General features: G+C 44.3%; 2 long non-coding RNA genes across 2 annotated transcripts in view; both read right to left on the bottom strand.

The window, feature by feature from the left end:
- LOC135378694 (uncharacterized) overlaps window positions 1-26833 on the bottom strand; it is a 37336-nt gene that overhangs the window by 3324 nt on the left and 7179 nt on the right. The gene's annotated exons all lie outside the window — the stretch shown is intronic.
- Window positions 1-26833, bottom strand: LOC135378692 (uncharacterized). The gene is made up of 3 exons (XR_010418534.1): window positions 26717-26833; window positions 1998-2397; window positions 1-81 (listed from the first exon to the last, which is right to left on the bottom strand). It is a non-coding gene; the product is annotated as an uncharacterized LOC135378692 (long non-coding RNA).

The following is a 26833-nucleotide window of genomic DNA, read 5'->3' as shown; positions in this document are numbered from 1 at the left end:
AATCGCAGAAGCTGCACCGGTGCCTCCCTGGAGGCTCCTCGGCAGCAGGCGCAGGGGGCGTGCGGGCGTGGCGGCTCACACCTGCAGGAGGAGGGACGGACTAAGTATGTCGACAAATACAAGCAAGGGGGCGGGGGGCAACGAGGCAAGGGCGACAGTCATGTGGTTGCATAATTGCGCAATGTTTGCTCTGCATACCTGTTCCTTACCTGCAACACACACACACACACAGACACGTACAAGAAGAAAGAAGTAAATAAACCCAGGCCTGCTAAGCCGCATCACATGAGCGAGTTGAAAAAAAATCGGACACCCACGTGTCATAGTTGGAACTTAAAAACAACGCTTTAACAGCCGCACTTCCCCCCCTGGCGATGAAACTCCCTCAGCCCTATCTTCATCATCAAGTAGAGTCAACGTAGCTTTAAAGTTTCGTACTTTGTAGTTTAGCGATTCAACTCAGAGTCCCACATAATTCTTTTGAACGCTATTTTTTAACTGTTGGGCTTTCAAAACTCTTTTTTTTTTCTCAAACAGCCGTGAAAGACGACACCAAAAGACACCGACGAAGGCAGGAAAATATTCAAGTCTTGGACCACATGCCATCTAGACACTAAGGCCATTTGGAGCACTGTGTGGCCGGGAATTTTGTGCAGGATTCCGTCTCAAAAATGGAGGAAAGGGGTTCAATTGCTGGACTTTTAATGTTTTTTTTAACTCTCCAGTACATGCTTTTTTGTATGTGGTGAGTGTGGGAGACCCTGGGTCGTGCTAAGAGGTTGGGGGCGGCGCAGGAAAAGTTGTGGTACATGATCAGGGCAAACAGCCTCGTCTTCATCCCTAATAGCCTGCCTTCACGACTCAGCAAGCTATCTTGATGCAATAACAGTGCACTTGTTTTGCAAGTTCACACTTTTTGCTGCCTTTACATAGTATGTGTGGTTCTCGAAGCAGCCGAGTTGGAGGAACAAGAACTCATTGCACCATGGCTAGAGATGCGAAGCCGGGGGAGAAAAAACGGAAATTTTGGAAAAAAAACGTTTTTTTTCCTCGTCTCCGGAAAAATTGCCAAAAATTTTTAGGCGACAAACTTCAAAAATTTAAATTTTCGTGCCTTCGATGCATTCCAACAGCCAACAGTACCTTGGGTGCCCCTAATCAGCCAGCAACCGCCAACTTAGAGCTCCGTCTGGCTGCTCCAAGCGATCGCCATCGCATCGACATAATGTCAGAGTTCTTGTCAGAGTGGACGGGTTGCTCAAATTACCTATCTCTGAGTAGACAGCAGTCTCATTGGATGCTCTACTCTGAATTTATGCCTAGAGGGTGAACACTACTAAAGTTTCTAGCTCATTGTATGCTGTGGTTTGGCCGGCAATGCTTCGACTCAGCAGTAACCGTATTTGTTTCCATTTTTTCAAATTTTTCGGAAAAAAACCCGAAAGAAACCGGTTTTTTTCGAGCTATTCAAAATTTCCGGAAATTTTGCATCTCTAATCATGACATCAACACCCATCAAACGAACAGTGAAAGCAGCACCCAAAGGCCAACGATAAAGTTCACATCCAGGGAACTGTCACAACTATGATGCTAAGGGTCATCTGAATAGTAAGCAAAAGATTGGAAACACCTGCCTTACATACTCTTATGCATCCAATGCGTGCACACGTTTTTCACAAAGCAACTTTGACAAATACATACATTGGTAACAACATATCATTCACATCTCAGCTATGGACACAGTGTACACATTTGCAGGGTCAAAATTTGTAGCTTCTAATGCGTTTCAGTGTAAATGATATTCAACGTAAATGTCCTTCTTGTCCCTTTTCTTTTTTCGCAACGCAATGTTTTACTAACTTGCTCACTCTGCAGTTAGTAATTCTTGAAGGGACTCTTCGGATGATACCAAAATTCTCGGACAATTCCCTGTTTCCTAGGTTTTCCAGGTTGGTAGACACCCTGATCCAGAGACTCGAACCCTAACGGCTGCATACCTCATGCGAGTGGTGCTGTGGTTGATCCTCCCGTACCAGTGCACTCCCGCAGACTGAGTAAGTGCGTCTCTTCTCTCTGTCCCGTTCCCAGTGCCAGTCCGTCATGCAAGGACAACAGCAACAAGCCCGGTTTTTCACTCCGAGTAGGTGCGGCTCCTCTGACGCTCGTGAACGCTTCTTGAATGCCCGTACAAGTTGCTCTGTTCCGAAAATCCCCTGAAGCACACTTGGCACACGTAGGGCCTCTCCCCGGTGTGAATCCTCTCGTGCTTCTTAACGTTGGGCGTGTGGTAACTTGAGTAACTGCAGAAGCGACACCGATGAGTCTCTTTCCTCTGTCGCTTTCCTAGAGACTCCTCCTGTGTGGGGAATGCGGGACCGCAATGGGAGCCGTTAACACCTGTAAGACGGAGAAACAATGCTATTAACTGGTAGGTAGGGGCAGGGGCAAGAAAAAGAGGACGAAGATACAGCAGATATCGGACAAGTAGCTCTAGACAAGGGCTAGGTAGCCAAGATGAGCCAAACAAACAGCCAAGTGTCCGAGGGCGAGAGCCACCGATATTTCGAACAAAGACTGTTCACTGTCACTGTTCGAAATATCGGTGGCTCTCGTCCTGAGGCTCTACCTTACCGGTTCGCTGCATCTCTCCCCGTCTATACACAAACAAATGTTTCTTTTCTTCAGAGAGCAGGGGTGCAGGAATCGTTACGCTTGCACTTGTAATTGTACTCGCTGTAACTTGCATCCTGCAGTTTCTCGTGAAACCTCTTATCGACTCCTGAAACCCCTGAAACAGTCCTGTTGAAGGCAGCGCTGACTGCCGAAATGTCGATCCCTAACTGTAAATCTACTTCTAGTACCTCCCCGTTAATAATTAATGTAATAAAAGTAGCAACTTTTTAAATCCTTATACGGCTTCCCAAGTCTCTTCCTTACTTGCAGTTACTTGTAGTTTGTTGTACTTGTACAGCTTACTTGTTGTAGTCTGTAACAAGTATATCTCTCTGTATATACATATACATAGACTACAAGTAAGGAAGAGACTTGGGAAGCCGTATAAGGATTAAAAACAGTTGCTACTTTTATTACATTAATTATTAAGAGGGAGGTACCAGAAATAGATTTATCGTTAGGGGTCGACATTTCGGCAATCAGCGCTGCCTTCAACAGTACTAAACTTGGAAATAGGTGACAACGGCTTTGATACGACCAAGGAGAACTCTCCTGGAAGACAGCCAACGCCCCTACAAGTGCTCAATGGACGACCAGCAAGAATGCTCCTACGACATCACCAACACCGCACCACGTTTACTGCCCCCCTCTCATTCCCCCCTTTCCCTTGTCTATAAGCCCTTGTCACCTATTTGCAAGTTTAGTCCTGTTGAAGGCAGCGCTGACTGCCGAAATGTTTGCCCTAACTGTAAATCTATTTCAACTACTTCCCCCTTAATAATTAATGTAATAAAAGTAGCAACTGTTTTTAATCCTTATATGGCTTCCCAAGTCTCTTGATTACTTGTTGTCTATTTTTTTCGCGTCCATATGTACCCAGTTATCCATACATATATATATTAGGGGTGTGCGAATATTTGAGTTCTCGAATTCGAATCGAATATCAAACGCTCGAACTATTCGATTCGCGAATCGAATTATTCAATATTCGATTTTTCGAGGGTGGTGGTGGTGGTGGTGGTGATGTTGAAAGGGCTTGCCGTTGTCGGCCTCACGTATGTGGGCAACGTCACGACTAACGCCCTGGGGAAATGTGCGTCCTGGGCCGACTTCAAGGGGAACTGTGCCGACATATGTCTGAAAGCGTCTGAGGAAAACCCAGGAAAAACCCCAGACAGCACAGCCGGCACCGGGATTCGAACCCGGGTACCGGGTCGATTTTTCGAGTATTCGACTATTCCACGAATATGAACGAATCTGCACAACCCGAAAGTGGGCTTCACCTGATGCTTCCCTGTATGAGGTGAAGCCTGCTTTACGAAATTGCCCTTGCTGCAGGACCCTCACAGGCGGGACGGTGTTTAGTTTAGGATAACGTTATCCAAAGTTAGTTTTGTAGACATCGCCTGTGGAAGGGGTGGCGCCCCTCCCACATGCAGTTTAGCGGTGCCAACGAGGGACTTTGATTTGATGTCTGTGAGGTTTCCTTTAAAAAGTTAGGACTCTTGAATAATGACTACAGCCCACGAACAAGAAGGGTGTCCTAAAGATGTCCTTTACGTCTAAAATTTCAGTGGTGCAACGTCCTAGGGCGAGTGCAAAAAAACTACAGAGTATCCATGGCAAAGCTGAGGCAGGATCCCAATTCGTTTGTTTCACAAATGGCCTGTGGTTGTCTGAAATAATTACAGCCCCATCCGTATAACATGCTACTGCCTGACATAAAATTTTGAAATGAAGGTAACCACTCCAGTACTCCAGTAAGTGTGGGCTCACCTGAAAAGCAGGAAGCAGTCTCATGTAAAATTAAAGAGTAGGGGCTTTTAGCAGAAGATGAAAGAACTGATGTTCTGAGGCTGGAACAACATAGAAGGGGCAAATACATACAGTATGTATTTGTCCCTTCTATGTTGTTCCAGCCTCAGAACATCAGTTCTTTCATGTTCATCAGTTGCCACCTGCGTCGATCCCGTCGTATGAATGTGTGTGTGAGTGAGCAAAAATGTAAGAGTAAAAGGAGGATGAGTAACAGAGAGTGCACAGTACATCATTTTACACCTTTATTTGCTCAAAAAAGGTATATTCTTATAAAAACACCATTTTCTATTCCGCAAAGGGTGCAAGAAGAGCATTACTAAAGGTGTAATATCGACATACACCACGTTTTATCCAATGTCGATCATTAAGGGTGTAAAGTGGGGTGTTGAAACAGGTGTTTACCGTCTAATACACCTTTTTACACCCCATTTGAATTGGGAATATAGTGTTAAAAATTGTGTTTTATTTCGTGAGAGAAAAAATATGCTAGTTTCACAGCTCCGCTCAGCAAGTAATACACACATACATACTTTATTATGGTGTCTGCAAACAGCAAAAGCCTAGAATTGCAGTGCGCCCTAAATTACAAGTTGAGGTTACTGAGAACCTCCCGTCTGACATGTTTAAAAGAAGGATAAAATAAGTCGATTTCAGAAGTCATTGAGTTGAAGTATAACTGAATGCGGCGGGTGGGCGACTGGCTCCCAAGTATGTTGTCTACATAAAACAAGTGCATGTGTCGGACAGTGCGCGCGGGTACATGAAAACACAAAGGTCAAGTATAGATCGAGCATCCAAAAGGTTGTGAACGCATTTATATAGAAAAATAATATCACGGCTCGATCGGCGATCACTCAAAAAAGACCCAGAGGGAAACAACGATGAAAGATGAAAGTCACTGAGAAGGTTAGCCAGCTGTAGGGATCGAACCCACATCTTCTGGATTACCGGTCCAGGGCTCCACCAATTGAGCTAAGCTAACACGCCTCTCCAGCGACTTTCGGGGTGCGTCATCTGAAGGGACGACAAACCAGCCAATCACTCTCACTCACCCTGCTCTCTTACATTCACTCATTCATACACTCACTCTTACATTTTTTGCTCACTCATACACACATTCATACGACGGAAATCGACGCAAGCGGCACCTGTTGAACAAGAGAGAAACTGATGTTCTGAGGCTGGAACAACATAGAAGGGACAGATACAAACAAAGCCTCAATTGCCTAAGAAATCAACGATGAAAGATGAAAGTCACTGAAAAGGTTAGTCAGCTGTAGGTATCAAACCCACATCTTCTGGATTACCGGTCCAGGGCTCCACCAATTGAGCTAAGCTAACACGCCTCTCCAGCGACTTTCGGGGTGCGTCATCTGAAGGGACGACAAACCAGCCAATCACTCTCACTCACCCTCCTTTCACTCTTACATTTTTGGCTCACTCATTCACACATTCATACGACGGAAATCGACGCAAGCGGCACCTGTTGAACAAGAGAGAAACTGATCTTCTGAGGCTGGAACAACATAGAAGGGACAGATACAAACAACGCCTCAATTGCCTAAGAAATCAACGATGAACCAACGAACCAAAGAATGAACGAAATGAACCAAAGAATCAACGATGATCGGTAGAGCCGTGGACCGGTAATCCAGAAGATGTGGGTTCGATCCCTACAGCTGGCTAACCTTTTCAGTGACTTTCATCTTTCATCGTTGATTTCTTAGGCACGCTCTCCGCGAGCTCCGCTGTTCCAATGGCCCATGGCCAGGTTTCTGTTCTTTCTGTACCTGCTTCTGGCTCTGTTCCCCCGTCTACGGCTGCCCCGGAGTCTGCCGAATACCCTATTATTCTGCCCCGTTTCTCGTCCACCCTGGATTTCAGCCTATGTACTGTTCTCCACGCCGATGTCACAGGTAGGCCTTACACCGTGGCGGATTTTAAGCTGGCCCTTCGATCCCTTTTGCAATTTTCCGACATTGAAGACCTTGGACAATATCAGTATAACCACGTCTGGCTCTTGCAATTTAAAACTGCCACTGCCAAGGACCACTTCATGACGCATCGGAAGCTCACGGTCAAGGGAAAGAAGTGCATCATCCTAGAAGCCACTAATCCGGTCCTGCAATTGCGGCTGAACTGGGTTCCCTCCGCCGTTACAGAGCGTGACATACGGGCTGCTTTTGTGAACTACGGCAACGTGGAAGAAGCCAGTAGAATTACTTGGTCGGACCCTGACCTTGGAAAGATCGGTTCCCTGTCGCGCTCTGTGAAACTGCGCCTAAAAAAGGACGTTACTGCTATGGACGCTCCGCACCTCATCACTATCTGCGGCACTCAAGTGCTGGTCTTGTGTAAGGACAGGCCGCAACTGTGCCTTCGGTGCAAGCAGCTAGGTCACATACGCCGGGAGTGTAAGGTCCCTCAGTGCAGCAGTTGCAAGCGCTTTGGTCATGAAACTGCCTTCTGCCCAAGGTCGTACGCCGCCATCGTGTCCGTACAGGATCGTGAGGAAGACCTAATGGACCATTGTGACGATGAAGATGTGCTTCTGGTGAAGGAGGCACCTCCTCGTCAATATGCGGCGGAGCCTGTGTGTACGGAAGTCAACGGTGGACTTGTTGATACAGGAACTGTCCCGTCTGATGGCGGAGCCGCAGCCGTGACTCCATTTCCGGACACGAACACTGAAAGTTGTATGGGCACATCCACGTGGGCAGAAGACATGGACTATCACGACAGTGTGACCAAGAGAAGGCTCTCCTCATCGCCTTACCGTGCTGCCGTCAAGACCTTGAGAGTGGGCTCTTCAAGTGACATCCAGGAGGATTCTAGTGACACCCTAATTGCGGTCACGCCGGCGTCAGGTACCCAGGTATCGTCACCGTCTGGCAATCCCGCCTCGCAGGACACCGGGAGTGGGAAAGCAGCGCAATGGACGACGGTAGCAGCCCGCCGTGGACGCAGAAACCGGCACCGCACGTCATAGAGGGTCTTAGCTTTTCGGCTCGGGTCCAGGGGAAGATGTGCTCGTGCGAGTCAGGAAGATGCCTGTAGAGGCTAAGGTGAAAGATTTTTCTTCCACCTACACACCGGCACTCTACCTCTGCGCGCTTGGCTGCGAGAACGAGGTTTCTTCGTGGCTTTCAATAACTACAACTGGTTGCTTTCTTCTTCTGGGACGTCTTCCAGCATGCCTTCAAGAGGAACATCTACCTGAGTGCGCGGGCTATTCGGTACCTCCCGATCCGTCCAGGAGGAGAGCTCCCGTGAGACGTACTTATTTTGTTAGGTTGTGCGGAGGACCCTATCTGGCTCAAAGTACTTGAGCTTGTTCTGTCAAGCCCCACGGAGTATCAATGGACTGACCCTGGTCCTCAAGTCACACTCACACTTTTGTACATACTTCATCTCAAGCATGTATTCTTGTGTCATTCCTCTTAATCACATACCGCATCTTGCATTGTAAATAACATCTACGTCTTGAACTGTAACAGTGTGAAATAAACCGTTCTTGAAAAAAAAAAAAAAAAGTGTTAGCTTAGCTCAATTGGTAGAGCCCTGGACCGGTAAACCAGAAGATGTGGGTTCGATCCCTACAGCTGGCTAACCTTTTCAGTGACTTTCATCTTTCATCGTTGATTTCTTAGGCAATTGAGGCTTTGTTTGTACCTGCCCCTTCTATGTTGTTCCAGCCTCAGAACATCAGTTTCTCGCTTGTCCAGTGGGAAACGTTGTGACATAAGAAGGGAACCTCCGGTAGGCGATAATCAAATACCTCCTCAAGACCGAGTCTAGACGAGACACATTAGAACGACCACTAGAATTCCAAGCAACAGATCCAAATTCAATGACAGGCAGTAAAAGACTACTAAAAAGCACTTGTAGACAAACAGGGTCACTTAAATCTGAAGTTGTTCTACATTATAGACGATAACCTGAGTTAAAAACACAGTATTTGACAGGGAACGATTTTAGGTATTTAGTTGATTACTTTGACTCGTTGCAAGCGTGGGTGTTAATTGCAAAAACACATTCCCGTCACCGCTACAAACGTTTCCCGCCCCACCACGTGTAACGAACGTGCCCCAACAAATTGTATTTCAGTATATGATCCATCCCACACGTCAATATAGGCTACTGAGGGTGCCCGAGGTCTCTTCAAGCCTTGGCACTCAAGTTGGTCACACAGTGTTACCAAGCTAACGAGGCGTGCCTGCGACGCATTGCGCTCCGGTTTAAGTTCTACGATGGAACCACGGCTGGAAGTCTGCCATGTTCAGGGTGGTGCTTGCCATAGAAGCAAGAACGTCGAACTGTATGTCTCGGCCATTGGTCTCGGCATGCTGCCGCAGAAGCTTCTATTACACTAGCTACTTGCGAGGGAATATTTGCTAGCAAACAATTCCATGATGAAAGGTGTTTTCAATAGAATACTCCCGGTTTAAGGGTGTTTTTGTTTTTAAACGTCCATTGTAACAGAACAGTGTATTAGAAAACACCCATCATTTGAATGTAAAGGCAACACCAAAAAGGTGTGCGCCATGGGACAAGCCATTTACACCAAGAAAGTGTAAAAAAAAGTTTACTGTGTGGCTGGTTTGTCCCTTCAGATGATGCACCTTGGAAATCGCTGAGAAGGTGTGTTAGCTTAGCTCAATATGTAGAGCCCTGGAGCCTTGTTTGTATCTGTCCCTTCTATGTTGTTCCAGCCTCAGAACATCAGTTTCTCTCTTGTTCAACAGATGCCGCTTGCGTTGATTTCCGTCGTATGAATGTGTGTATGAGTGAGCAAAAAATGTAAGAGTGAAAGGAGGGTGAGTGAGAGTGATTGGCTGGTTTGTCGTCCCTTCAGATGACGCACCCCGAAAGTCGCTGGAGAGGCGTGTTAGCTTAGCTCAATTGGTGGAGCCCTGGACCGGTAATCCAGAAGATGTGGGTTCGAGTCCTACAGCTGGCTAACCTTTTCAGTGACTTTCATTTTTCATCGCTTAGCAGAAGAATTGCACGTCTCTCTTGTGACAGTTAATGCCAGAAAAATTACACTAAAGCCATGGGCTACAAAATGGAAACTTTTAGTGCGAAAGTAGCATATTGTAAATTTTGCACGAATATTCGAAATTCGAATTGGTATTCAGAATTTTTTCCTCCATTCGATTCGATATTCGATTCGACTTCAAATATTCGGATTCGCACACCCCTAATATATATATATATATATATATATAGTTGAAATAAATGGGAGACAGAAGACGAAAGTAGGGGAAGTAACAAAAAAAGGGTTTATTAAAACTTAAAAATCATAAAAGTTAGGGAGGATGTCTACGTTACGGCGGAAGCTCCGCCTTCTTCGGGACAAAAGAGCTAAATGTGGCCACGAGGCTGATAAGGGGCTTGAGAATGACGTGTCGGTTGGGGGAAATTCCCGTCACCTGGCGGTTGTCAATTGGGGAAATTCCAGAGCGTTTTTGTGTCAGGTCCAGGAGTGGGGTCATCGTCCTTGTGGGTCAGTGGGGATTTTGATCTGCCTGAAACGAGAAAAGGCAACAGGGTCTTATCTAGGTTGTTAGACTTCTTATTGTTGACAGCATGCCAGGGTCCTCGTTAATGGCCGATCGGAATTTGTAAATTAGGTAAGATTCCCGTTGTTCCCGGGAGCGGTCGGAGGTAAAGTTCGACTGGAGAATAAAAACTGAGGCTTCGTTGATTGAATGTTCTGGTTGTTTGAAATGGCGTGAGACTGGAAGATTAGGTTTCTTGGTAACATCCGATCGGTGATTGTTGAATCTAATTCGGAAAGAAGTTTTTGTCTGACCCACGTATTGGGCCCGGCATGTGTTGCATTGGATTAGATAGATAACGTTGCATGAGTTACAGTCTACGTCTGCGTTGATCTTGACGGTAAAGTTGGAATTCGTACTTCTGACCGTTTGTGCGGTCTGCATTAACTTGCAAATCTGGCATCTCCTGCCATTACATGGATGACAGCCCGCCGGATGGCTAGTGGGTTCGCCTACTTTAGAGCGGACCAAGCTATCTTGTAAGTTACGTGTACGTCTGTAAGCGACACGTGGTGGATTAGGAAATATGTTTTTCGTGCGTTCTGACTGGAGAAGGATACTGTGGTGGCGGCTAAGTATGTTGTTAATGTTTGGGATATTTCCGGCGAATGTTACAGTTAAGTTCACGGCATTACTTTCTGATTTGTTTTGTCTTTTCTCCAGTAAGCTTAGACGGTTTGCCTTGCGAGCTCTGTTGAGAGCATCTTGAACTAGATCGGGTGGATACTGACGACCGACAAAGGTTTGTTGCAGCTGTTCTAAATTTCTGTCCAGATCGTCGTCATTCGAGCAGATTCTCCTATACCGAAGGGCTTGACTATAGGGAATGGCCAGTTTCGTGTGGCGAGGATGACAACTATGGAATGACAATAATTATAATTATATATATATATATAATTATAATTATATATATATAATGTATAATATATAATTCACTGGCTTGCACACTGGCATTGAGGAGTGCTCAGTCACACTCCCAGGTGTATATCGCTCGCTTAGCGACCCCTGGTTTGCCAATTGCGAACGATGCGCAGCTACCCAAAGCTGACGAGCCGCAGAAACGGCGAAACACGTGTCCTCTGGTGCTGTGGCATCGTTCCATGAGTATATATATATATATATATATATATATATATATATATATATATATATATATATATATATATATAATGTTTAAATGAAGGAATGCGGTTGACCACGAAAAATGAAGGTATTCAATAAGGATCCGAAGTGGAGACAGTGCTTCTACAGGACAAGGTATAAAAGGGGAACTTTATTATTAAAAACTAAGAGGGGGTACTCGACGTTTCGACAGCAGCGCAGTCTTCAAGACAGCGCTGCTGTCTCTCTCTCTTACCCCCTCTTACCACAGTGAAGACAGTGAAGTATACTACGGAAAATTGATAGCTCCGTATACTAGCCCCGGCTATGTTTTTCCTACAGGGAAAACAATAGCCGGAGTTTGACTTACAAACATATGCTATACGTGTAGCCAAAGAGCTCCAGCTATTTTTTCCCTACTATAACACACTGGCTTTGTACTAGGCTTTCAGTGGTGAGTTAGCTCACCCTGACGGGAGGAATCACGTGTTACGTGACATTCTGACGCCATCTGCTCAAACGTTGCCTGCCTGCGTACTGCTGATGAGGCCCAAGAAGGTCGAAACAGCTGTCGAGTAGTGGCATGACGACGTTTGACATATATATATATATATATATATATATAGATTAGAAGCTTAGGAGGGCGGTTGACCACGAGAATGAAATAAGCAGGAAAAATCAGAAGACGACAAAGAGCTTACAGGAAAACACAAACGGGAGTTTATTAACACATATGGGGATAGGGGACGACGTTTCGGCAGTCAGCGCTGCCTTCGACGGGACTGGGGTTTGGTGACAAGAACAAGCTTTACATATGGGAGAGGGTTATGTACAAGGGAAAGAGCAGCGCATGCGCTTTTGTCATGACAAACACAGGTTGGTGACTAAGTGAAAGGGGAATGGCCGGGTCTGTGCAGCAGGACCTTGAGGAAATACCAGTGAGCCTGAAAAAGAGACAAAAGAGCGTATGTATTGTGCTGGATTAGGAATGCAGGTTGCGAATAGTAGAAAGGATTCCTGGATCTTCGTTTATCTGACACTGGAATTTATGAATGAGATAAGATTCGCGCTGTTCCCTGAGCCGTTGGGAAGGAAAGCCTGACTGCAGGATGAAAATAGATATATTGGTGATTGAGTGTCCTGGTTTACTGAAATGGCGCGACACTGGCAGATTAGGTTTCTTCGCGACGTCAGATTTGTGGTTGTTGGATCGCGTTCTAAATGACGTCGCTGTCTGTCCGATATATTGGGCGTTGCATTCATTGCATTGAAGAAGATAGACAACATTAGAAGAATTACAGTTAAAGTCGCCATTAATGTTGACCCGATAATTAGAACTGGTACTTTCTGCAGAGTTAGCGGCTTGCATTGATTTACAAATTTGGCATCTACTTGCATTACAAGGGTGGCAGCCAATGCTATTTTCTGGAAGTTTGTTAATTTTGGCATTTACTAGTCTGTCTTGGATGTTCCGCGCCCGGCGATAACTTACGCGCGGTGGCTGTGAGAATATTTCCTTCATGCGATCAGATTGTGAAAGAATTGTGTAGTGGCGGTTGAGTATCCGGCTAATGTTAGGAACGCTGCCATTGAATGTGACAGTGAGATTTACTGCAGAGTTTCCATTGGTTCGAGGAGATCTTTGGAGCAATTGTTGGCGATCTGTGGATCTTGCCCTGGCTATAGCGTCTTTCACAAGTTTGTCCGGGTATTCACGATCAATGAAGGTTTGTTCTAGTCGTTGGAGATGGTTGTCTAGTTCGGCATCTTTAGTGCATATTCTGCGGTAGCGCAATGCCTGACTATAAGGTATGGCTAACTTAGTAAAGCCCATATGTAAAGCTTGTTCTTGTCACCAAACCCCAGTCCCGTCGAAGGCAGCGCTGACTGCCGAAACGTCGTCCCCTATCCCCATATGTGTTAATAAACTCCCCTTTGTGTTTTCCTGTAAGCTCTTTGTCGTCTTCTGATTTTTCCTATATATATATATATATATATGTTTGTATGTTAAAGCGGTTAATATATCACACAAGTTGAATAAAAGTAAAATAATAAGACTTGCACAACAGGTTACAGGAAAGTTAACAAAAACTTATTTATTTAATAGATAATTTAACACATAGATTATAATGTGTTATGAAACGTTTAAAATAACATGGACGTTTCGACAGCGGCGCTGTCTTCGTCAGGACAAAAGAGGTACAAGGGTTGTACATTGCTTAAATCGGTTCGGTAAGTGACGTCACAATGGGTGCAAGTATGCCACGGGGAAGTTGTCCGTGAGTCATATTCTGGAACATTCCGCAGGGTCAAGTCCGGGTGGTGATGCCATTCTTCTTTGGGCACCAACTAAGGGTGAACCGTACTGAGGCCTTAGCTGAAAAAAAAAAGAGGAAAAATAAAAGGAAAAAAGGAAATTATATCCCGTCTAGGCGACCAGATTCCTTACTGTTGAAAGTACACCGGGATCTTCGTTAATGATTGATTAGAATATGTAAATGAGGTAAGACTCGCGTTGTTCCCTGTCCCTATCGGAGCTAAACTTTCATTGAAGAATAAAAAGGGCGACATCATTTATTGAATGACCAGGCTGTTTGAAATGACGAGAAACAGGAAGGTTTAGCTTTTTGTTAACATCCGACCAGTGGTTGTTGAACCTGATGCGAAAAGATGTTTTGATTTGACCTAAGTATTGTGCTTGACACGCGTTGCACTGAATGGCATAAATGACGTTGGATAAATTAGAGTCCAAGTCACCATGAATTTTGACGAAGAAACTAGACTTTGTGCTCTTAAGCACGTGGGCACTTTGCATTAGTTTGCATATTTGACATATGCGGCCATTGCACGGATGGCAGTCTGCTGTCGGACTTGTTGGTCGGTTTACTTTGGAGCTGACTAGATTACCATGGAGGTTTTGCGTGCGCCTGTAGGTCACACTTGGGGGTTCCTGGAAGATCTGTCCCATGCGCTCTGACTGACGAAGAATACTGTGGTGGCGGTCAAGTATACCGTTGATGTTTGAAACATTGTTGGCGACTGATGAATGTTTGCTTAAGTTGGTTCACATATCTGTCCAGATCACTGTCGCTGGAGCAGATGCGTCTATAACGAAGTGCCTAGCTGTAGGGGACAGCAAGTTTAGTGTGCAGCGGGTGGCAACTATTGTAAGCTAGGTAGTGCTGGTAGTCCGCAGATTTACGGAACAGCTCCGTAGTTAGGACCCCGTCCCTTAACTTCACCTGGACATCCAGGAAGTAAGCAGTTAGAGCTGAGTAAGAATGGGTGAATTTGATAGCTGGATGTGCCGGATGGTTAAAATCGCTAATGAATATATTTAGGTCGTCCTCCGAATATGGCCAAGGTATAAAGATATCGTCCAGAAAACGCTTGCAGAACGTCGGCTTTTTGTCGCGTTGGAACAGAAATGCCTCTTCCAGATCACCCATAAAAATGTTTGCAAAATTTCGTGCCTTCTTAGTGCCCATAGCCGTGCCTCTGACTTGCAAGTAATGTTTACCATCAAATTCAAAGTTATTTTTCAGAATACGGTTAAGGAACGTGAATAGAACAGAAGGATCGTATGAGTTGTCCGAATATTTTAAAAACGCCCTTTGAGCTGCAGCAATGCCATCTTCGTGGGGGATGTTGGTATAAAGGAAAGAAACGTCTAGCGTGACCAGCAAACTTGAAGGAGGAGGTTGACATTGACTTAATACTTCCAGGAAGTGATTTGTATCTTTCGTGTAGGATGGATTTTTTTTTTTTTTTTTTTTGGGGGGGGGGGTATATCTTTGAGAAGATAATCTACAAAGCTGGAAATATTTTCGGTAGCTGTACCGTGACTCGAAACTATGGGGCGGCCTGGGTTCCCAGGTTAATGAATCTTGGGGAGCATGTAAAATCTGCCTGGCACGGAATCTCTAGCGAGTAAGTACTCGTACAGGGTGGAGTCTATCATTTTGCTGGTTTTCAGATCTTTCAGGTTACGGATAATATTCGCAGTGATCTCTACCGTAGGGTCAGCTTCAAGGACTTTGTAAAATTGATGTGCAAGATAACTGCCGAATACCCTCGTTAATACAATCCGTTTTGTTCATTACTACAATTGCACGACCTTTATCTGTTTTTTTTAATAACCAGATCATCACGTTTTTGAAGGTCGTAAAGGCTACTGCCCAAGCAGCACAATGTACTGAAAGTCGAGTGCAATAGGGGTGGACGGGTAGGTAGAAGGCCTTGAACAGACTCGTGAAACTGAAGTATTTTGATAAAACACATACCGACCACCCCTATCGCACTCGACTTTCAGTACATTTTGCTGCTTGGGTGTGTTCAGCTGGCGATAAATTTGACTTTGATTTACGATTGGATGAATGGCTGTACGCGTTAATAATATCATTTTGGACTGCGCGTACATACATATCCAGGGCTTTATCAAGGTTTTGCCGTCTGATGTCAAACTGGACGGCTGTTTGAAAGGTTTCTAGCCTGACTTGGGCTTGTCATGGAAGTATTACTTGAGGCGTAAGCGGCGGGCGAAGTTATCTAAATCTATGTGAAGTTGATATTCATTAACTTATTGTTGCTGGGACAATATGAGAGGCCATGGCTGAGTAAATACATTTCGGAATCAGTGAGACTATGGGATGACAAGTTAACGACATTATGAGACTTAGGGCATTCGAGATTGCCGGGATCAGTGGAGGCGGCGTCTTGATTTTGATTAATAATAGTGTGCTGGGCCTGTGATGACGTACTAGTAATTTGAACAATACTTATCGGGTGACCATCCTGAAATGTTGCTTTAAGCCCAGTATGGGCAACGTGGCTTACTTCGTCCCCGGCGAGCTTTTTACGTTTACTGCAGTGCACGGCTTCTTCCCTGTTCTTAGCAAAGCGTGCTGAATCTGAGTTATTGTTGTCACCAAGAGCGGTTTTATCGCGAATAATAATTTTAGCTTCGTGAGAAAATTGGCAGATAGCGTCATCACAATGGGATAATAACACATCGGTTGACGCGGTAGAGGTATTGTTGAGAATCTCGTTCCACTGATCTTGGTGCTCATTTTTGAGGAGGAACGTGGGTTTAAGGTTGATAGCAAGTTCTTTGGGAATTTTGTGTTGCTTGTAGAGTTGTAGACTTTGACATAACTTGTCATCAAGTCGGAATGACACGTTTTGTATGTATATATGTATGAATATATACTCATATACAAAACGTGTCATTCTGACTTTATAAAAAAACGGGACCGACGGAAAATACTAGGTAAACGCCATTTGTGTGGCAACTAAATTTGACACTTTGCAAAAATATTTATTTGATTTTCATTAAAAGAAATTGAATTAGTTTAATTGAACTCTAAAATTTCCGAAGTCAACCTAAGGTTTCTTTTATTTATTTATTTTTTGCAGAATTCGAGAGCCCAGTAGCAAACTTCGTCAGATCCACCAAGAAACCCGCTCGATATTGCAAATGGAACCGCAAAAAAAAAGTCCCGAAACTGAGGCTTCAAACTTTCGGGTGTTCAACGGTGCACCAAGTCAGTCGCAAAGATGCACGGAGAGGAAGACATGCTCCTGCAAAAGAAGGCTGAGGCTGGCGATCGTGTTTCCATGGAAAGCCGCAACGCGAGTGTGAAAAAAGGTCCATTGCATTGGTGACTCATTTCTATCCAACTGCTTATTATTATTACTATTTATTATTATTTATAAATACAGCCAGCTGCTTGTTAGCAGCCAAAGCAGGGGTGGGAACATACATTGTAAAGCTTACAGCAACTAAAACGAGCACTTCAGTACAAAAAAAAAACACACCAATAACCACCACCAACAAGAAGATACACTCAAAACAAGAATCTTTTTTGGAAAGTAATTACAGCTGATCACCAACGACAGCTAAAAATGCATCCACGGATGTTGCATGTACTGCGTCTGCAGGAAGACAGTTCCAGTCAGTTGTGGTTCGTGAAAAGAAACTGTATTTAAAGGAGTCTGTCCTAGGAATTTCTGTTCTGAACTACAAACGGTGTGATCCAGTTCGACAATGTGAAGCCCTTCCAACGTAATGGTCAATATTAATATTGTATTTCCCTTGGACAAGCTCATAAAAAAATTTAATCTATTAATCTTTCGTCTTCTAACCAATGAGTCGAGTCCAGCTAATTCGTACATACAAGTAATGGATGAGCTAGGGCTATATTGATTGCAAACGAATCGTAAGGCTCTCTTTTGGATGGCTTCGAGTTTATCAATATTAGTGGTAAGGGAAGAAAAGAAGCGTATACGAAGAGGGGAGTCAAGTCCTGTAGATCACATAAACAAAATACAGAAACCGACACTGAAGATTTTTGTTAAAGTTTAATTTGTACAAGCTTTCGCGTGGAGGTCCACGCTTCCTCAGGTACATGAGGAAGCGTGGACCTCCACGCGAAAGCTTGTACAAATTAAACCTAAACAAAAATCTTCAGTGTCGGTTTCTGTATTTTGTTAATATTAGTGGTAGTAAAAGGGTCCCATACGGGAGAAGCATACTCTAATATCGGTCGTACACAAGTTTTGTAAGCGGCTAGCTTTGTATCAGGGGTAGCGTGCTTTAAATTTCGTTTCAAGAACCACAACCTATGAGATACCTTTCGACAATTTTTTTCGATATGGGAATTCCAGGTCAAATCATTCGTGATGTTAATCCCTAAATAGGTGTAGCTATTAACAAAATTGACAGCCCTGCCGTCGATTTCATACGTGTACCGTAAAGGATCACTCTGTCTTGACACAGTCATAACCGCACATTTGTGTACATTGAGGTCCATACTTGTCTTATTGGTTCATACTTGTAGATAGACAGCCAAGGCTCATTCAGAAGGCTCATTCATTGCTGAATATTACAAAACACGAATAAAACAGCCTACATCAACATGCCGCCGCCTCCTGCTGTTCACGCTCCTCATAACCACAGTTGCTAATGAGAAATAAAAAAAAACTGTCCAGGGTACGGTGTACACACCTCAGAACACACTCTATCCACCCACACGAGTAAAGTTGCCTTCGCCTGGTTGCATGCGTGCGTTAGGTTAAGCATACCCCTGTGAACAAGCTTAGGATCGTTTTTCCTACAGTGCGTGCTTTGCAGTTCAACATAAAAATTGATTTCAATGGCTCTCAAGGAGAATGGCAAAGAAAATCCACAAATGATGCTATGGAGTGAGGCGCGTTCATTCGTTAGAAGGAATTTTGTCACAGATATTGCGCTCCAACGTGCCCACAAAAAAAAATAAATAAATAAATAAACATTCAATGTGTATTAAACAGAGCGCAAAAAACTCATCGTGATGCCATGCATCGAAGGCCACAGCCACAGGCGTTGGAAATAAAAAAAGCTGAGCAGGAAGAAGCTCGTGATCGAAAAAACATCGATACCCGATGCTGTGCAGAGAAGCTGGTTCGAGAGAAAAACAATTTGGATAATTCCTTGAGTCTGATTCAAAAAAATTTTGGAGGTTCCTCTCTCCTACGCACAACACCATCAGTAAGTTGTTGATAAATGATTGTATTGTCACTGATAAAGTCGGAATGTGCAACCATATGAATGAGTATTTTTGCTCCGTATTCACACGTGATGACGGTGGTCGGCCAACTTTTCCGGCACCTGACCTTTGTTACGTTCCTGACATTGTTTTATCACGAGAAGGGATTTTCAACTCCTTGCTTAGCATAAATGGCAAAAACGCGTGTGGACTAGATGGCATCCCAAATCAATTTCTCTTGCGCTACGCAGAGTGGTGTAGTTTCTATCTTGACATCATTTTTAGGAAGTCAATTGAGACAGCGAAGGTTCCGAGACAGTGGAAGCAAGCAAAAATTGTGCCTGTCCCAAAGTTTGGAGATATGCTCAAAGCATATAATTATCGTCCGGTGTCACTGTTAACTACGTGTGGTAAAATTTTAGAACACTGTATCCATAAACACCTGGTGACATCTCTTGAAGAAAACAATTTTTTCACACCAGCACAACATGGTTTCCGCCAAGGTGTTTCTACTACAACCCAGTTATTAGAAACAGTTCACAATCTTGCGGCAACATTTAATTCACGGGGGCAGTCTGACATAATTTTCTTGGATTTGTCGAAGGCGTTCGACAAGGTACCTCATGATAAGCTATTGTTAAAACTACAAGCTATAATGGGTAACTCAAATCTGACCGCGTGGCTTCAGGACTACCTTGCTGACAGACAGCAGTTGGTACTGATCGGTGAGAGCAGCTCTAACTTGGCTGATGTGGAATCCGGCGTGCCTCAGGGCTCGGTTCTAGGGCCTCTGTTGTTTTTAATTTATTTAAACGATATCACTGGGAATATTCCCGTAAAAATACGCCTTTTTGCTGACGATTGCATAATTTTCACCGAGGTAAATTCTGTCTTAGATCAGATTCAGCTTAATGAATGTCTTCGTAGGATTAATGATTGGTGCTTAACATGGCAAATGACTCAATTTTCAAAAATGCACATACATCCATGTCACGAGGAAAAGAATGCCATTGTCCTTTCAGTATTGTATAGATGGATGTGTTCTATCATGTGTTGATTCCTGTAGATATCTCGGAGTGACGTTGTGCAATGATTTGAGATGGAATCAGCATATTGATACTATCGTGAGAAAGGCAATGGGTAAATTATACTATTTGCGTCGTCATCTTCATCAAGCATCCACCGCCACAAAATTGAAGGCATACAAGACATATGTACTATCTGCGCTGGATTATGCGAGCATTATTTGGGACCCTTTTACCGCATCCAATATTGATAAATTAGAAGGAGTGCAAAGGAAAGCCTTGCGCTTCATTTTTAACAAATACAGAAAGCTGGAATCAGTCTCTAAGCTTTACGATAGGGCAGGGCTTGAGTTGCTTAGTTCCCGCAGGAAAATGCAGCGGCTCAGATTCCTTTACCAAATGATTCACAACAATTTTAAAATCGACAGCACACTTTACCTGCAGCCTTTCTCTGGCCGTGAAACTAGGCAGTCACGCAGTTTACGTTTTAAACCTTTCAGCGCGAAAAGTGATTGTTTTAAATTTTCTTTCTTCCCGCGGACTGTCCTGGAATAGAATGAGCTACCACAGGCGATAATGAATAGTCCTACGGTTGAGAATTTCTGTAAACTGATAGCGACAGTTCTGAATTAATGTCTTCTGTTATCACTTTTTGTTGACCTTGTGTGTTTACCTTAAGTGTTAGGTATCCCACCCTACTTCGCCTTACTTGTGAGCCAGTAGTATGAATAAATAAATAAAAAATAAAATGTTGATCGATCAAGAAACTCTATAGAGCTGTGAAGCTTGGGCTCGTTTTTGTTTTAGACAGCGTGCGTTGCACTTCAACATACGAAATTAACTAAATCAACGAGAATGACAAAGCACAGTGGTGCTATGCGGGGAAGCTCAAGAATGTTTCTCGCACTGACGTTCCAACGCTTATTAAACAAAGTGGTTGGTGCTATGCAGTGAAGCTTCGCAAGTGCTCAATCTCACAAAGAAGACTCAACCAAAGCTGAGTATGGAGAAACACAATTTTACATTGCCTTCAGAGCTCTCCCAGAACATTCTGGGGAAAACATAGCCAGCGTAGATATTTCACGCAACACACCTCGCACACGTTCCTTCGAAGCAGAGCCCAACTGGAAGCACCATTAGAAATATAAGATCAGGGTGATCACACAACGTCGCATTATGAACAAGTTCATCTCGGAAAAATGGGCTCACAGCATCACAGTTACAAATATCATGCACATAGATTCACAAACTTGTCACGCGACGCTGGACAGCAGGGCAGAGGAAGATTAATTTCTCCCGCGTGGACAGCTCACACCATTTTAGCGTGCCCGCGCACATCTCACACGCCGTAGCTACATATATACAAACACAATTTTGAATACATGATCCGCGGATGATAGCGACGCCCATGCGCCGATATAGACGTATCAAAATATCGCGCACCTTGTAGGTTTACAAACCTACCACCATGTGTACAAAGAATAGAAGAATGCCTACAACTTACCGTGCTGGGTGCCGTCCGCACAGAAAACTAGATAGCCAGAGCACACGCGCGCAGGGCTCTGCAGTATTACAAATACATTGTATTATAATACCGTTACTGTAATACTTTAGAGTATTTGTATTACGTATTATAATACCCATCTGATAAATGTATTTGTATTACGTATTATAATACAAAAAATTCGAGTATTACTTGCATTGTATTACTGCAAAACTCGTAATACTTATGACATGTCCTGCCTGAGGTGATGGGTATTACACGTGTATGCTTTCGGTACCATTCCAGTCCTACGAACACGACCTAGTTCTGCCAACAGAGGATCATACTTCAACGTGCAACACAGGGACGATTACAGGATCTGGCTGACTCAAATTTCTGAGAAACTTCTCCATTCTGGGTGAACAACTCGGAGCCCTTAGGGGGTCATATCATAGAATGGAGCCAGGGTCGGTGCGTCCGAAAGTAAGGCAGGAAAAAGGGGATTATAGACACACACACCTGCGTCCCGCGAGAGAATGCCCTGAGAGCTGTGCACTGTGCCGTGCGAAGTTGGAAGTCCTCATGTACCTCGATGACAAGCGCGTAGACTTGTCCATGTTCGACGACTACCCATCAGTTAAGAGTGTTTTCTTAAAGTTCAATACTAATTTATGTTCGTCCGCGCCGGTTGAACGATTGTTTTCGTTTGCGAACCTGCTACTCAGACCAAACAGACGATCGTTAGAAGATGGCGTATTTGAAAAGATGTTTCTAAGTGCAATCAACTGAAATAAACATGCGTTGACCGGACCGGTGGCTTCAGTGGCTTCAGTCTGGGATGGCTTTTCTAATAACTGTCTGCCACGGCACAAAAGCATTACTAGTATTACTTGAGTAATACACGGAAGTAATAGTATTATGTATATTAATACTTGAAAATAAAATGTACTATGTATTAGTATTATAATACCATTTTTAGCAAGTATTATGTATTTGTATTATAATACAAATTTTGAGTATTCCTGCCCAGCCCTGCACGCGCGTAATATACCACTCCCGGTCCGTGCCCCAACACGCTCAGTGAGGCCATCTGTTTATATCAATGCTCGCTTGTTTCTGCGTGGTTGTAAATACGTTTTCCGAGAAACTGGGTCACCTTGAGGATGAGCCGACTGCATGCCATAATGTGTTCGAGCCATCTGTTTTATATCTGAGCTTCCGCAGTTTGGGGTCATAGGGTCATACAATGTGGAAGCGGCGTTGGTGATGTTGAAGGAGCATTGTTGTGCAACATCACCAACGCCGCTCTACGTGTACTGTTCCTCTCTCTCCTTCCCCTTGTATATAAGCCCTTCTCACCTATTTCCAAGTTTAGACCTCTTGAAGGCTTGCCGAGACGTCGACCCGTAACTGTAAATATATTTCTAGTAACGCCCCCCCCCCTTAATTATTAATGTGATAAAAGTAGCAACTGTGTTTAATGTTTCGAAGGCTTTTAATATGTATATATATATATACTGGGTGTCCCAGTTAACTGTGAACATATTTTTTAAAAATATATATAACACTTTTTTCAAGATGAAATCAATTGCAATATAGCATATGCTGAAGGGCACTCCTTAGGAGGGCATTAGCAGAGTCCAAAGGCAATTTCTTAATTAACTTTCGTTAATTAACTTTTTTATTATAAAACCTACAAAGTTGTCCCAATGAGAACATCTGTTCCTTTCGGTCATCTGATATCGTAGCCGTTTTCAGAATCCGTTCGATAGATCGCCTGCAAAAAATTAGTGAAGGAACGCCATTTTTTTTCTTTATTTTGTTCATTGCGCTTCTTAGAAGACGCGTCTTTCCTTCACCCCCAATGTGAGAGGGAGTAGAGCACACTATCGCCTCTCGCGTCCTGGAAAAAAATTAAAAGGAAACAGAAAATGCCACCCAAGATAAGGCCAGTTCCGATAGAGTCACCCGATACATTTGTTTTTGTTTTGTTTCCGCAAGTTAAAGGCGCCGTAAACAGGTACAAAAGGTGCACATTTCTTTGTGTTATATTATTGAAACTTAGGCAATGAAAACTCCTTGCAATTACTAACGCTCAAAAACAAAAGGCGCTTGCATACGGATGAAATATTCACTGCACACTTTCGCATTTTAGCTCCGCCCCACGCTCTAGCTTTACGTCATTTTGACGTAGCGCTTTCCTCACCAATTACGATCGAGTGCTCCACGTATGATTTTATTTCAAATGCGGAATTGGACTAGATGAATGTGAATCCTCTTCTATTCGAAATCTAAACACTTACAGCCTCAAACTGAAAAAGAAATGCGTTTAATTTAGGTATCATACGCGCACTACGTTTTCTGGGCAGTAGCACGCAGCACACCAGGAGCGCGAATGAATACCCGGGACCACAGTTCCGGAATCTTAGGCTGCGTTCCCATACCTCGCGCCCGCGAAGCCGCCTGACTAGGCAGCTGAGTAGACCCCTTTGCTTGTCACTATTGGAACAGGCTTTCCTAGCCGAGGCGCCTGTGGCGCCATCTCGTTGCTCACGCAAGAAATGCGTACGGCGCAAGCGCAACAGGACTCTAATGCGCTAAGTTTGTAGGACATCGTGCATAAACTGTCACCTTCACAACTAAACATGCGTTGCAACTCTCTACGCAGTTTTAAAAAACATACCGCTATGTGCAACTTTACATTTAAAGCCAGCAGAAACAGCGGACACGCTGGTACCGTCAACGCGCGTCTCCATCCCGGTCATGCGCATGGTCAGATGGTCATGCGTATAGACTGCATCGATGCGCACTAGATGGATGCCGACTGAATAGCGGACTTGGCGAGATTTGGAACGAGACTTAACATGGCGGCACTTCCGGTTAGACCGCTAGGCAGTCGACTAACCGGGAAATTGGAACGCAGCCTTAGGTAGGTGCGCGATGCAACATCTTCGTCATCGTCGGATGATTCCGACAACTGGGCTGCCGTACTTTGGTTTGAGCCACGCGGCATCGCGTCACCAGCTCGCGTTGTACAGTGGATAGCGTGCTGGCCATGTCACGCCGTGACTGGGAAGAATCCAGGTTCGAATAGCGTCATGTGATAGCAGCCCAACTCTTGACGTCTGCGCCAGCCGGAGATGTTGAAGATGTCGTGACGTTGAATTTCGGAACCACGGAGCGCAAAACGTCGTTTCACACAAACAAACTGAGCGTTCCGACTCACAGCTGATAACGAAGTATGTTTATTGGTTGAGAATTTGAAACGACATGTGTGCATCTCGGCCCCCCGAGAGAGGCTCGTGTGGAGAGAGGCTCGCTGGTTACTGATCTTTGAAAGCAGTTATACGGGTCAATGAGCCGGCACGAGCCGAACGAAATGTATATTTGCGTATTATGAGCTGCGTTCTTTCATGGAGTATCATTATTTCAGAAATGTTTGGTTGCCTGTTTACGGCCCCTTTAACGTCAAAAGTCTCGTCAATTTTTTTATATACTCTACGCTATTTACATACGTTTCCTGAAGCGCCAAGATGTCAATTTTATTTTCTTTCGCTATTTCTATCACCTCGTTTTGTTTTTCTTTTTGGCGAAAACCCCTAACATTCCACGTGGCTATTTTTATACAGCCGTCGTTCACCATCATGAAAGAGAGTAAAGAAATTCTACTTATAAGTGTGATTAACATGTTAAGGGAAAGAAGTTTTTTTTTTTTTTTGCAATAAGGTGTCTTGTAAGTATTCACCATCATCATCTGCAACAAGCGTATCAGCTGATGTGTCCCATGCCAGGCTTTGGTAGCTATCATCGTTTGAATCACTTGTGTTTAATTCCGTCGATCCAGCCCTGTTTGAGTTCGCGTTTGTATCTCAGCCTTATCGCTAGATTGTTCTGAGCTTCCTTCCTCGATGTTATCTGTCTTTTCCTTGAATTGTTTAGCCGCCGGCGACTTATCATCCCAAGCAGCACAATGTACTGAAAGTCGAGTGCCATAGCGGTGGGCGGTATGTGTCTTATCAGTGTTCTTTAGTTTCAGGAGTCTGTTCAAGGCCTTCCACCTACCCGTCCACCCCTATTGCACTCGACTTTCAGTACATTTTGCTGCTTGGGATCACTCTCTGATTCTGTTTCGCTTGAAAGTTGGGGCATGTGCTCGTAATTTTCAATGAAGGCGGTCGTCGCTGCTATTGATGGCTTTTGCTTTGTTCCTTTGTGTTTTTTTCTACGTACTCTTTTCCTTTTTAGTTTCGGTGTCCCCTGGCTGATTGCATATTCAACCGGGACAGTTTCGCTTTCTTCACTGGTTATACCTCTAATAGGCTCAACGTCGCGCTCTACCCTCGTAGTTGGGGCATTGCTTGCATATGCTTCACCGCCTGCGGTACCCAAAGGTGCCCCCTCAAAAGTAAACTGCACCTTCTGTAAAATAAGCGGTTGTTCGGTGATAGGCGGTCAACTTCGAGGTTCCTTCACTGGCAGTTGCCCCTCTTGTATATCAAGTGGGATAACAGGTGTTTTTTTTTCTCTCTCTCTTTTTCCTGTTCATCGTTGTTGAAGGGTTTGCCGACACCTCGTCATTATCTCGTGGTCTAAGTAGGGGCCATGAATTTTCGTCTAGATGTAGTTCGTCACTAACGGGTTTTTCATTTGTCTGTTCATTACTTGCGCCATTGATTGGCACATCTTTGTGTTGTTCATTGTTGTCGATTTCATTTACGTTTTTGTTTCCGGTTTCAGGTGGTACCGCGACTTCATCCTCGAGATCTGTAGTGTCTGGAATGACGTCGAGTGCGGGCACCAGTACCTTCGTGTAGCCCAAGGCCGCTGCAAAGGTCTTCTGCCTACACTCGGCTACCGGGTGATCGCCTCGACATCGCGAGCAGGGGTCAGTGCACGACGCGTGACCGAATATTCCACAACGTGTACATTTTGGTGTGTTACAATTACTATTTAGATGACCCTGCCGTCCGCACTTCCGGCACACCCGAGTGACTCCCTGGTACTCGCACTGGACGACAAAGCTGCGGTTCGCGATGTTGACCTTTAGGTAATTTGGGACGCTTTTTTCCATTTCCATGTAAACTTGACAGATGCCAATCCCCATTGCTTGTGCTTTTTATACATGGCCTTTTCTACTTGTACAACTTTTCTATACTGTGCCAACGCACTTTCCAAGAAGCTACTCTGTTCATCTACAGGGTAGTAAAACGCCGATATTCTAGCTGTTCGGTATCCTAAATAGTTCAGTCTATATTCTGTCCCTCTAACCACTATGGTAGGATCTTTTGCCAAGTCCTGGACGATCTTTTCACTCTTTGTTTTAATTTCATAGCGGCCGAAGCCCTAGTGAGACACTCTTTCATAGTCCTCATACCTTCTCTTGGTTACAAATGCCTCCACGATGTCATCAGTATGACTCCTCGTGGTAGGGCAATAGTAAAAACCAGCGGCCTGACCGCCCTCATCTGGTTCATTTTAGTCTACTAGAGCGAAAAACGACTAGGAAAATAAATACCAAAAACTACTTACCGATTTACGTTGTTTAGTGGTGTTAATCCAGCGTCGTCAATCCGTTAGTAGCACTGTCTTCGCACCACAACACGAAAACCGAGTCTTTTCTCGGAAAAACGCAGGTGGGCGGCTGTC

The sequence above is a fragment of the Ornithodoros turicata genome, chromosome 1 (assembly GCF_037126465.1).
Source record: "Ornithodoros turicata isolate Travis chromosome 1, ASM3712646v1, whole genome shotgun sequence".
In the NCBI taxonomy this organism is placed as follows: Eukaryota; Metazoa; Arthropoda; class Arachnida; order Ixodida; family Argasidae; genus Ornithodoros; species Ornithodoros turicata.
This window is presented reverse-complemented; position numbering and strand designations above follow the sequence as displayed.